The 12,979-nt window shown below is 45.6% G+C and overlaps 1 protein-coding gene across 1 annotated transcript in view; it reads left to right on the top strand.

Annotated features, from left to right (window-relative positions):
• Positions 1-12,979, top strand: part of KCNT1 (potassium sodium-activated channel subfamily T member 1) — a 171,953-nt gene that overhangs the window by 71,655 nt on the left and 87,319 nt on the right. The gene's annotated exons all lie outside the window — the stretch shown is intronic.

Genomic DNA, 12,979 nt, shown 5'->3' with positions numbered 1-12,979 from the left:
CCTTTGTTTTGCATGATGGTTTGCTGTCTGGTTGTTCCCACCTGGAACTTCAGTCGTGCTCCCTGCTTGGATTTGTATTTGTTTTTAGCTTGTGATTTGCCATGGAGAAATCCATCCGTGAAGTCTGCTCTGAGTGCATTAATATGGGAGGCTCATGGCTTTCAACAGTTACAGGGTCCCGCAAAGTCAGGATGGCAAAGGTCTCTCAGGTGAAGTACTGGACTATTCTCCCCCTCCCTGCTTTGACCATGCTGTGCTCTTTCAAAGGATATCTCAGGGCCACTCTTTTGTGTTTCATAGATTTCATAGATGTTAAGGCTGGAAGGGACCTTGCAAGATCATCGGGTCCAGCCCCCTGCCCAAGGGGCAGGAAGTCTGCTAGGGTCAAATCACCCCAGCAAGATAAGCATCCAAGTGTATCTTAAAGGAGTAGGTGCTTGCACCACTTCTGGGAGGAATCTATTCCAGACTCTGGGGACTTGGACGGTAAAGTTTTTTCTTAAATCCAGCCTAAAACAGTCTTGGAGGAGTTTATGACCATTGGACCAGGTCTTCCCTTGGGGTGCCCTGGTGAACAGACGTTCTCCCAGTTCCTGGTCCACCCCCTTTATGTACTTCCCCCAGGACTTTCAGAGATAAGGTATAATATAAGCTTGGGGATGATTTCCCCCTCCTCACTGTAAGCTGGGGATAGAGACCACAATTTAATCCCTATAGTTTTTGGAGCACGTTGGAAGTATGAACTACTGCCGCTGTTCTGAGGTAACTCCTCTCTTGGAGGGCGGTGCATGATTGTTTCCTGGGGCATTCTTTTTTCTGATACAAAAAAGTTGACTTTTCTTTTAAAAAACAAAACAAAACAAACCCTAAACCCCACCCTAAATGTAACATGTCTATAATATATATCAGCTTTTGGGCAAGAAAAGCAGACCTTTTTTTGGAGCTTGCTGAAAACCAAGATTCTTCCAGGAGAGAACTGGGGAGTCATTTGAAGATCTTTATATATAATCCTTTGTATTATCCTTTCCTTATATATTTTCCTTTTTATTTGGTTGAAATTCCAGTTTTCTCTTTGGAGAGTTGGAGGGAAATGTTCTGCTTATAATGTTTTCAACCAAGCTGAGTATTTTCTTGTCTTTCTTTCCAGTTCAGATTCAAATCCTTTTTTTTTTTTTTTTTTTAAGTGGAGAGGTTGGTTTGGGTGGGTTTGTAAAACCTTTGTGTGGTCTCAGAAGTTCCTCTGAACAAACTAGCCAAGCCAGTCCCAGGGAGCTTTCCTTATTTCACCCAAGACATACATATTCCTTTTATCGGAGGTGGCATTTTGCAAAACAAGATGTTGTCCAGCTTCACAGGCCTGTTTTCCCAGGGGCATTTTGTTGGCTTTGAAGGAAACAGGTCCCTGGCCGATGCCTCCAAAGATACCAAAAACTGGAAACAGAGTTGATGAACGGGAAGTGTTCATTTCTGCCTCGGCCACTCTCCCGCATCTCAGAGGATGGCAAGAAGACTTGGCTGTTCATCATTTACCTCTTTGGGTTATTCAAGTTTCAATTTTTACTCATGGCTTTTGCAATGACATCGTTTCTGCCAGAGTCTTTCTCCTCGTTTCATTTTCATTCATCTACCTTTTTCTTGGATTTGGTCAGCTGGTGAATTATACTTCAATAATGCAGAGAAGCGGAGGCTTGTCAGATCAAAGATTTGTATTGGAAATAAGGCTACACGGTGGCTAGATGAGTGCGCGGGTGAACCGAGCCTTACTGTGATGTCTTGACAGCTGTGGTTCATCATGAACTTCTGTTGCATGTGCCTCAGAGCCCAGCATTTAGGTGCTGCAGGAGCTCAAATGAACTGTAATCTCTGTTTTTTATCTTACTGCATTTGGTTTATCAGGATCGTTTTTCTCCTGCCTCAGGGAGTTATAGCTGACATAATCCTCTGCTCTTATAGTCCTCTCATTGCATTGTTACCATCCAGCAATATATTAAGGCACAACCAGATCATCTGCTGTTTTGTTCCCATAAATGTCTCCCTGGGGCTTTCAAAAAATCCATGGCAAAAGCAATCCACTGTTTCCAAAAAGGGGAGCGAGGGAGCTGGAACAGACTCTGGCGGCTAGAGATGTATAATCTAATTTGCAGTGAAGGTGGTTGAGATTTCTGGACCATTTCTCATTCATGGACATGCCTCTATTTTACAGCCCGAGAAATTTGGTGTTGCTTATCCTTAACAAATTACAGTTCTCATTTGAATGCTTCCATGCTTGATTACAGCCATGTACTTGGTTGTATTTTTTCTGTGCCTAGTAGCTAAGAAACCCATTTTGATCTGAAACAAATTCCTTTTCCTAAAAATGTCACTGCAGCGAGGCAGTGGTGTCAGCGGCACAGAGCAGGAAAGCTATTCTGTCAGTCAAGCAAGCTCTTTTTTTGAGGGCATTATTTGCAGAAGTCGTCAGACTCATGGGCTGGCGTACTGATTTCCTGGGAGAGCTCAAACTTCATTTGGGTGTCTGCCCTGAGTCCCTGTGGTCATGGGAAGCACCTTAAGGACCAAGGTGGGAATTCAGCATCATTTCACAACCTTTTTATTCTGAGACAACCCATAAAAGTGGCCCTTGTGAGCAATGAATGAGGCAGGGCCGGTGACACCAGCCCACGCCAGGATGACATCCCTTCATTATCTGCCACCCTCTGATTCACCAAAGAAAAGGAAACCAGATGCTCTGCTTTATTTTGTGCCCGAAATGTGCTTTATTTTGCGCTCTGCTTGTGCCTGAATGCTTGCCATTCATTTTGCAAAAATCTAGTTGGCCTAATAAAAGATATCACCTCTACCCCAAGTCCTGATCGCTTTTGCCTTTAGACCGATACAGCTGCAACCCGGAGACCTGCTTTATTTTGTTTTTTCTTATACATAGCCATCTATCAGAGGAAAGCAATTTGTAATGTCTGTGATGAAGCTGCCGGGCTTTGCTTGGTAAAAAAAATGTTTTGCTTCTTAATTGCATAGTTCCACTAGGGAGACTTAGGTAGTGAGTTATACAGTCTTGGCAAAGCACTGACCTGGTCAAACTCCCGAGCTGGACTTCTCCAGCAGTGGTCACCATACTGATTGCACATTTTCAGGGCAGTAAAAATGCCCTGAAAAATGCTGTGCTGTGGCCTCCATCATTGAGAGCACCAGCGGAGAATTGAGACTGCAATGTTTGGTACCGGAGCAAAAGGCTAGGATGGGGCAAGAGGTTCGTACTATGCAGAAGCAGATGTACCAGTGATAAAGGAAGCTGTGTATATTTTGCAAAAAGCATTGCAGCTTCTAGGCAGAGAGAAGTGATGTGTGTAAGTGGGCTCAGTAACATCAGGGAGAATCGCAGAGCATAACTGGCTCAGTACCACAACAAGGGAGTATGGAAAATGTGGCTTCCCTGTTTGGATTAGACCTAGTACTTGGACTAAGAACATCCCTGCAGATAAATTAAGGTGTAGAGGTGAGATTAGGGCCTGATCCCATGAAGAACATGTTCCACCTTCACTTCCAGTGACTTCAGAGCTCAGGACCGCTTAGGACCAGGCGCAGGGTTTGGAGGTAGAGCTTGTGCTAGTTTGTTTGATGAAGGAATCCTGTTTCGTCAGACAGACGGTCTGGCTGGCATGCTTCGTTCTGTTCCCTCAAATGCCCTTTCCACCTGGACCCAAGAGGTTTCTTTTGCCAGATGGTGCAGCTTGGACTTTTCTATTAATTAATTTGTGTATATGCTAGTTTGCAAGTGCCTTGTGCTTTGTTGATTCTGTTGCGTCTTTGGGTATTTGCCCAAGAGCTTTCTCGCTGGGGTGCATACACATACCTGAAGGAGCATTACTTGCATCAGTGCAGTAACCACTAAACTGGAGAGCGAGAGAGGCCAATAGAAAGCCTTGAGCAGTGTGGAGCTTCCCAGTTGACATGATGATCTGCTTAAGCCGCGCTGACTTTGGATGACTGGTTCGTGGAGCAGGGTGCTAGAGCACTACCGGACTCTCCTGGGTCACTCCGTGCGCAGTGAAGAACAACTTGGCCCATCGTAGTCCTGGTTTTCTGGCTGGTGAGCCAGTGCCTGTTTTCTGGCTGGCTTTCAGGATGGAGCATTGGTGGACGGCTCCCTGCCGAAGTGCAACCTGGCAGCAGCGCACACGTTGGGCGGAGAAGTCTTGTGTCACTTCAAGGGATTTGGGGACAGCTGTTTTTATTAATAGGGGGAGCCTATTGTAACGAATGGTAGCAGCACTTCGGTGACACCCCCTTAGGCTTGAGAATACAAGTGGCTGATGCTGAAGCATCCCCTGGAGACAGGCTGAAGGGATGATCCTCAAATGCGGGATCGTTCTGCCCTTTCTGCTCCTGCCCTCAAAATGTGGAAAGAGTTGCAGCAGACTCTTGTTAAGAGCTTTGAACAAAACAAAATTTCCACCACTTAGCTTGCCAGAGATTCACAGACAGACCCACTGCCCTGCTTTCCTCAACTTCACTGCCATGCAACATGGGCCAATGTGGTGCAGAGACATGAGAAGAAGACATCTGCCATATGAATCACGATCAACAGCACTTGATTCCAGCAGACAAACTTTAGGGCACCTTGGGTAGGCCCCAAGCACACCATCAACTAACAAACTGGCCTAGGAAATAATTCCTCTGCCTTGTTGCTGGGCTCTTGACCTGGTGGGTTAGTGGGAACTTGCTCATGTGAAAACATAGAATGCCTCTCGCAACTGGAAGTGGTGCAGGTGGCGAGTTCGAATACTGTGGAGAGCCGTGATAGGCAGGTGTAATCTTGACCCAGCTGAGTTATGTTTCCAGCTTCCTCCCATCCCATTCTCAGCCCTGGTCGCGAGGCAGCTTCTGGCCTTCTGCTAAAGGGAATTGTGCACTGGAGCACTTCTTAATGCAGTGCAATCTGTGGCTGCCGGTGGCAAGTCTCGAAGGGGTAGCAAGAAACAGATAAGTGATTGGTGGCAGATGGGTTCCAACACAAGTACCAACCCCAGGCCTGAGATTTTGGAGCCGCTGCCCAAACCTGACTGTGTGAAATGCCATTACAGACCGAAGTCCAGGTGCCTTTCAGCCAATGCCAAAATTTAAGCATTCCTACATGGGTGAACTCAATAGGATTTATGTGTGTGCCTAAAGTTCGGCACATGTTAAGTGCTTTGTTGTATAGGGCAGGTTTGCTGAACCGGGGACTGGAGCCCTTATTCCAAGCTACGTATTCACATCAGTGATTTTGCTAATGTGAGTCAAACCTCAGGCAGTTACAGATACTCACACCCTTCAAAAACCATCCTTTATGGAAACAGCTGTAATGTCATTTTTTTTAAGTACCTGCAAGTGTCTCCTGTTTATTCTGAAGCATCTCACAGCACGTGCATCTCTTTGAGCATTGAACAGTAGTTCCAGGTTTTGCCCATGGATACTACTTCCCTCTGCCTGATTGATTAGGTTTTGGCAGGGGGGGATTCCCTACACACCTGTGCAAAGGTGCAGGATGGGGTAAGACTGCACATTTGCACCTCTCGCTGTGCATTTGAGCCCAGAATAAGGCTGCTTTACTCACTGCCTCCCCAGTGAGCATGGCCAGAAATGGGGGAGATGGTTCATCCCTGGCTCACCTGCCTGAGCAGTGGAGCCTCTGGTTATGGACTTCAGGGCTAAATACTTTCCTATGAGAAGGAGGGATTTTTTTGGTGACAACTTTTATTGGACTGACTTTGCAGTTAGGAGAGGTGTTAGACAAGCTTTTTGGCACAAAATGTCCTTGACGCCATCACTCCAGCCCCACTACATTGATTTCCTAGTTCCACTCCCAGAAAAACACTAGGAAAAATCTGATGTTATCAAAAAAAAGCTTTGCGAACATCTCTTGTTTAAATGAATTGAAGCTAAGCTTGGCAGATGGTTGTGATCTGGTGGGAAGGCTGCTTCTAGACAAAATACCTCTTCGACAATCAAGGTCTTACACCTTTGTGGGCTCAAGACTTTTAAAATCTCCTATAACCTGTGTCTCCCACTGGTAGACAGCAGCCTTGATCCCCAGAGGAGTTCAGCTGAGTGCACAGCCCAGAGAGCTGCTCTCATATCAGGCATAGCTTAGCTGCCTGTACAATAATTGTTATAACAGCATGTGTTGCAGTGGCATTAGCAGACTCTCCAGGTTTGACAGCCACAGTAACAGCGACCAGCCCTGTGACCAGGGAGACTGCAGCTGGCCTTCGGGGACGCTGTAGCTCTCCCTCCGCAAGGCGGTGTCATGGAAGAGCCGTGTCCGTTTGTAGTGACGGCGATTGAATGAGGATGTCGGTCTTCCTCGCTTCTTTTCTGCAAAGTGCAGCACTCTCCGTCTTTCTCCATGAGCGTTATGCGTGCTTCTGCTCCGCGCAGCCACAACAGATTCGTACCCACCAAGGGGTGCCTGTCATCCATCCTGACGGTGGGATGCAGAACCTCGGAGCCAAATCTTTATTTGGTTGAGATTCCCAGCTGGTGTAAAGCAGAGTCGTTCCTCAGCGGGGAGCGGTATTGCTTTGTACCAGCTGAGGATGCATGCTTCTTGTAACGTTTGGATTTTTGTTTTTCCTCCGTTGATACTTCCATGCCAGCCTCTCTTGACAGGCGTGATTTCTGGCCCTGCTACTGCCTGTACTTCGCACAACTGACTCATCTGCGCTTCTGGTGTCCTCAGGGCACGAGCTGTATTGTGCTGTTAATACTACTGCTTCCTTCTGCAGCAGCAAAAGTGGCTTTCCTTTAACAAGCCTTTTGGCTGAAGCTTTTCCAATGGAAGCGCTCTGTCTGGGAAGGAGGGAGTAGCTAATCTCAGCGGTGCTGATTCAGCCTAGGAGGCAAGCACAAGCCTGATGTTAAGCACATGAGGCGTTGCAGTGGGATTAGTGGAATTATCCACCTATTTGAAGTTGGTACCTTCATGAGCTGCAAAGAGTGAATTCTCCTTTCTCTCTAACATCAGGTGCAGAATTAGTTGAACATTGTTTCCTCATGTTCGTCTGCTTGCATTCATTTGTTGGCTTTTGTCTCAAGTGGACACATAAGCATTAAGGCCATTTGAAAGGGGAGTTGGATGAAGTACTTGTGAGCAAGTGCCACCAGACCTGTTGAAAATGTTTGTCTGCTCAGATCCTGGAGTAAGTGAAACTTTGCTGCAGTGACTTAAATATGAATGAAACGGGTGGTAAGCTACTTCATGTTAGCTTCTACTTACTGGGTGCGACTACACATTCATTAATGCACCATAATTACTGTGTATTAAGTTTAGTTCCTATAATGACAAGGACCAACTTAATGCACCATAATCAGTACTACTGCACATTAGAGGAGATAAACTTTTTTTTTTTTAGTAATATTAATACACATTAGATTAAATCTACCATGCATTAGCACATTAGCATGAGTTTTGCCTGCCACGCTAATGCGCAGTACAGTTAGTCTTCGATGCATTAAGCATCTCGTGTAGACACACCACAGGCTAGAGTGGATATATGAAACAATTATAGCAGGTTCAGCTTGAAGTGATAAGCCTTATCCCTCCTCCCCCTTTACGGCAGTATAAATGGTTCATCTGTCCACACTTTTACTTGGATCGCAAACTCTTCCAAGTGGAGCTTCAGTTTTTGTTCTGTGTTTGCACAGCACCTACCACTACGGGGTTTGTGAATGCTCAGTAATAATAGTAGAAGTCTAAATTGAACCACAGGAGCATGTCTTATACCAGTGCAACCCAGTTCACTTAAGCATCAGTTAGCTTCCCTGTGGACTTGTTTTTTTAATAGCTCTTTTAGTTTATTGCTGTTTTTATTTAACCTAAATGATGCTGGAGGAAGTGACTCCTGAAGCAGAAAGCAGAGTAAATTAAAACCTTCAAAAAATGTCATTGTAAATTCTTCATGATGTTCCTTGATTGTCCTGTCACCTTTTAGATGAGACTATCCTCCCTCAGGAGGGAGAAGGACCTACGTAGTATTTTCTAGTATTGATTGCTGCTCTGAGAACAATAAAGAGGAGCTAGCAGAGAACAATGAATACTTCTTGCTTTGGCACAGTCAAGCAATGTCTAGGAAAATGCCAACCACCAGCTACTGCTTTTTTTTTTTTCCCTTCAGGAACAAAATAATTGTCTGTTTCTTTTCCCTTTTGAACTGAAAAGAGTGTAATTTTGCAAAGGGAATTACTTATTCCCCCAAGCCTGAATTATTGAATTTCAAATAACTGTGCCGCAGTCCTGAGCTGGCACGAATCCAGAGGAGCGGAGAAGGGATACTGTCCATGCAAGACTGCATGGGGAAGGTTGTGCTGCCTTCTTCTTCAGGGTGCAGTACTTGATCCAAAGCCTACCTTATACTTTTTTTCCATTCACTTGGGTGCATTTCGGACTAAGCCTGGAATGACCCTTCTGGAGACTGAAGCTGGGTAATAGGCTTTCTGGTGGCTATTTGCTTTCAAGAAAACGTTTTTCCAGGGAAACGACAAGGATGTGCCCTGCTTGCCCAACCCTTTAGAAACATGGACCCCATAGCAAGGATCTCCAGGTGGATTTAACAAAATGCCATTCATGTCATTTCCATGTGTATACCTGCAAAGAAACCCTTGGGACCTTTATTGTCAGAGGCAAGACAAGAAGCAGGGAAGAATTTAGTTTGTAGGGAAGAAGGGATGAATGTCAGCCTGGTTTGCTAGTAGGCAAGGGAGATGGAGGATGAGGAGTGCTGGAGGGTGGCAGGGGTTGGATTATTGTGGAAATCACCATGTTGCAGTAATGGAGCCCATCCTGGGCACGTTTCCTTGTCACCAGTGTCTGCCATGTTCAGTTCCTGGCATCTATTCAGTTGAAGACACTGCTCTTTGGGGAGTTTCTTCCTGTTTCTCAGTTGCTAAGGCTGTGGCAAAAGACAGCAGTGTGCACTGAGCAGTGTGATGCCAGGGGACTGGGGACTCTTAATCATACCTGGGTTTTTGGGCAAAATGCAAGCAAACTGAGCTGTGGAAGGCTGACTGCTATATGGGGTGAGTCCTCAGCAACAAAAAATCACTTTTTCATTTTAATTTTCCTTTGCTTTCCCTTTGGGCCATTAATTACACAAAAGCAGCCATTCGGTATTGGTGACACTGATTTATTAGGTTGGGGTTTTTTGCCTTTGAAATTCTATAGGAGGTTGATCCAATTTCAGGATTTCCAATCCTTCCCAGCAGGATCCCAATTAATCTAATGGTCAAGGGAAGCAACGTGGAACGTGAGGAGGTAGCGCAATGTTATGAATGCCTCCGCATGGGACCTTTGAGCCTAGCAAGGCTCTGGGGTGCAGGGGTGTTGATGCAGTAGAGAGTGACCGTTTCCAGGCTCAGAGCCTGTCTTGGACGGGACGGTTGACCTGAAGAGCTGTCTAGTGGTTTTCCTGGGGAGGAAGACATTCCTGCGGACTTGCCTGCAGGGAAAGGAGGCTGGGGTTAGCGGTTTTCTAGCCTGTGACTTTCTAGAGCCATGGCGTGTTGCAGGATTGAAGCTTTTGCACTGAGCTGGGTCCTGGGCAGTGCCATGGCACTTGGAGATGGTTACCTGAGGCCTAGCATAGGCAACAAGGACATTGAGTTACAGCTTTGGAAATATCCAGTACATGATGGCCTTCAAGTTCCTTGCAATGGAAATTTTTTTGACTCCCGTTCACTCCTGTGCACTCACTTCATCCCCTCTTTCTGTCATTAACACCATTGTGAACATGCTCACTACTCTTTTCCATTCTGCTACTTACCTGTTTTCCTTTCTCATGCACAATCGATGTAAAAGAAAATCAGATGCATATGGGATACCCACGCAAGTTGAATGCGTGTGAGTGCTACTCATGAAAAACACAATAGCAGCTTTCCAATGCAGTTTCTTCCCAACAAACCTGACGTTGCATTATTAAAGTGATGCAGCAGCATAGTTTGCAAAAAAAAGGAAAAAAAGGAAGCTGCATTTAAACACGTCTTCCTAGAGGTGAAATGCAGTATTGCTTGGCCTTTAAAAAAACCCAGCAAAACTAACAGGACACCTATTGCAAAGTCCTGTTTGATGGCTAACATCCAGTACGTAGGAAATGGCCTGGGATATCCAGTGCATAGGAGATTATCCTGATTTAGCAGGTATTGGGCCAGCGGCATGCCTTTGCATGGGGTCTGTCCATTGTAATGATTGATTTTGTCTGTCTCATGTCTCTGCCCCTCAGTCACTTCCATTCCCCTTGACTGCCCGTGCGGTATATCTGCCTTTGTCTCACTTGTTACGATGCTTTTGCTCTGTGTCCGTAGGCCACCCGCAGAAGATTTCAGTATGGATTCCTCACTCTCGCAGTAAGTTAGCAGCTGCATGAGTTTCTTGACCATTCAGGAATTGTGTTTTTAAGAGACTTGTGGTCTTGGTTTCCCTTTTGATTTGTGCTCTTCATTCCTATTCATGTTACTGGGAATTAAGAAATTGAATTAAATTAAGAAGCAAAAGAAACAGATGATGCGCCATTTCCTTGCAACAGCGAATTCTTTGTGTCATCAAGTGTTCACAGCAGTAAGTGCTATAAGGACCCAATGGTCAGTATGAATGTTAAAAACCAACAATGGCTTATTTTTAATGTGGTTAGAAGACTTAATTTATTCCTGATAATTGCTTGGCAACCAGGATGTCTGTACAGTTCTAGGAAGTCCTTTTGAAATTAAACCAGTTCCCAGGATAGTGGAAGATGATGGGTCTTTGTGCTCAAGCATGTTTATGAGTGGGGAGTTGTAGGCAGGGAGGGGAAGGGAGAAGGGACAACTATCTTTGGCAGCAAATTGGTGATTATTCATTAGCAGTGAAATCCATACCCAGACTTTAATTAAACAGTCCAAATTCATCAGCAGTAGCAATTATAGGAGCAGGCTTATGATTGTCAATCTCTAATGTTGCAAAACAAATAAGCAAAGCAAAACTCTGCCTGTTTGCTCACTCATTTGCTTCTTCTCTAGTTGCTGTTTTATTAAGAATAAATGTATACCACCCCCAGGCAGCAAGCAGAGTCAGATCTGTAAGGTGAGCTGTTCTCCTAATTATGCTGCTGCATGATGGGAGTTGGACTTTTTTTTTTCTGGTTAAAGTTGAAACTCTCATAATAAACCTGGCAGAGCAAAGGAACAATGCTTGTCACTTGTGCAGGCTTTTATTGCTCTCTTATGGCACCTGGAAATATTTTTCTACAAGGAGAACTACAGTACGCACTTCGAGAAATTAGCTGGGACCTGCAGCCCCTGGCTGTCAAGTCAGATCTCACAACTTAACCATGGTCTGGAAGGGCTCAGCCGGTGGCACCCCTTCATCTGCATAGCTGGTCAAGGATGCTGTTGCTGGGACTGTTCTTGTACAAGCGTTTCCTGTACGGCATTTTTTAAAAAGAAAAATCGGTATCGACCCCAGCGCTCTACGTGAATCCCAGGAGAGCGGATGCTGCATTTTCTGAGCAGAGCTGTTTTGTTGTGCTGATGTGTGATACCAAACTGCTGTTTTATCCCGCCTCAGTGTTAAGAAAGCGCTATCACAAATTGTGACTGCATAGCTGGAAGATATTTTTCAGGTAAGGAAATACCCAGCAAACTCACTCAAAGAATTTCGGTGGACTGGGTCTAAAAACAATCTAATTTATGTACTTGCATTATTTAAATTTACATATGTAAAAATTTACACATTTATAAAAATATATAAAAAATTACACTTTTGTACACCTCCATGACCTCCGCCCTGGGCATTTCCTTGCCTGCCTCCCTCTGTTCCCAGCCGTGGGCAGGGGTGGTGTGTCCTGTCTGGCCTGGCATGGGCCCCAGTACCTGCTGCACAGGCAGCGCCTTGCTGGGCATGACCATGGTGGTGTGAGCGGGATGGGGCACATGGAGCCGGCTGCCTTCCTCCTGGGGCTGCCCCACCGCCCGGCTTTAACCCCACACATGACTGGCGGCAGCAGAAGCTGCTCGCTCGGGTAGGCAGACGGGTGTCCGAGCCCACAACCGAGGGCCCACGACCTGGCAGCCAACCCTTTGTGGCCCGGTACCAGGCCGCGGCCCAGTAGTTGGGAGCCTCTGGCTTGGTATGCCTAGGACTTCCTTACACAGGTGTCTTTAAAATGCCTTAAAATGCAGAAGACTGGGATGTGATAGAGATGGTAAAGCCTATAATATAAAGCAAAACCAGCTGCTAGTGTTTGGGATATCTCCATGTACTAAGGCATCAGTATTTTCTGCAAACAGTGTGAGCTATCTGCAAACAGGGCTTCATATTAGCAGAACGACTTTGTCATCACATCGTATATGGAATTTGTCTCTTGTGGTGGTCAGGAAGCATTAATAAAATGCATGCAGTGTCATTTATCTTTCCAAAGAGAAACTTAGTTCAAGAGGTGGGCTGCAACAGCTGCTCTCACAATTGAAACAGCACCACCCTTTCCTGTAAAAGGGACATTGAGTGTTATAGCAGGAGCCAAATCTTCATTGGTGCTGGTGATCAGGGGTGGCACTGACCCCTGGGAGCAGGGTTAGTGTGAGGCATGCGCTCTGCTGATGCCCACTGGCTTTTTTATTCCTATTCCCATAGCATGATCCAGAAAACTACGCAGCAGGTCTGCCTCCAAGCTCACAGCCAGCTAGTGTTTCTACATGACAGCTCCTGGAGATGAATTCTCAGCTGTTCCCATCCCTCCTCATACTGATTTCACAATGCTGCTTGCTCTGGCGGTGAGGACGGTGCTTTTATAGTTAGTCATTTTTTCTCTAGTAATATCTAGGAACCACAGTCCTGGACTCCGTCGTGCTAGATGTCATATAAACACAGAACGCAAAGAGGGTAACTTCCTCATGGTCTTTGTTAAATGCAAGAACCACGTTAAAGGCTTGTCTACATCGGAACATGCAAGAAAACTAAGGTAAATCACCTGGA

The sequence above is a fragment of the Crocodylus porosus genome, unplaced genomic scaffold (genome assembly GCF_001723895.1).
Source record: "Crocodylus porosus isolate Cpor-Errol unplaced genomic scaffold, CroPor_comp1, whole genome shotgun sequence".
NCBI classification, from domain to species: Eukaryota; Metazoa; Chordata; order Crocodylia; family Crocodylidae; genus Crocodylus; species Crocodylus porosus.
This window is presented reverse-complemented; position numbering and strand designations above follow the sequence as displayed.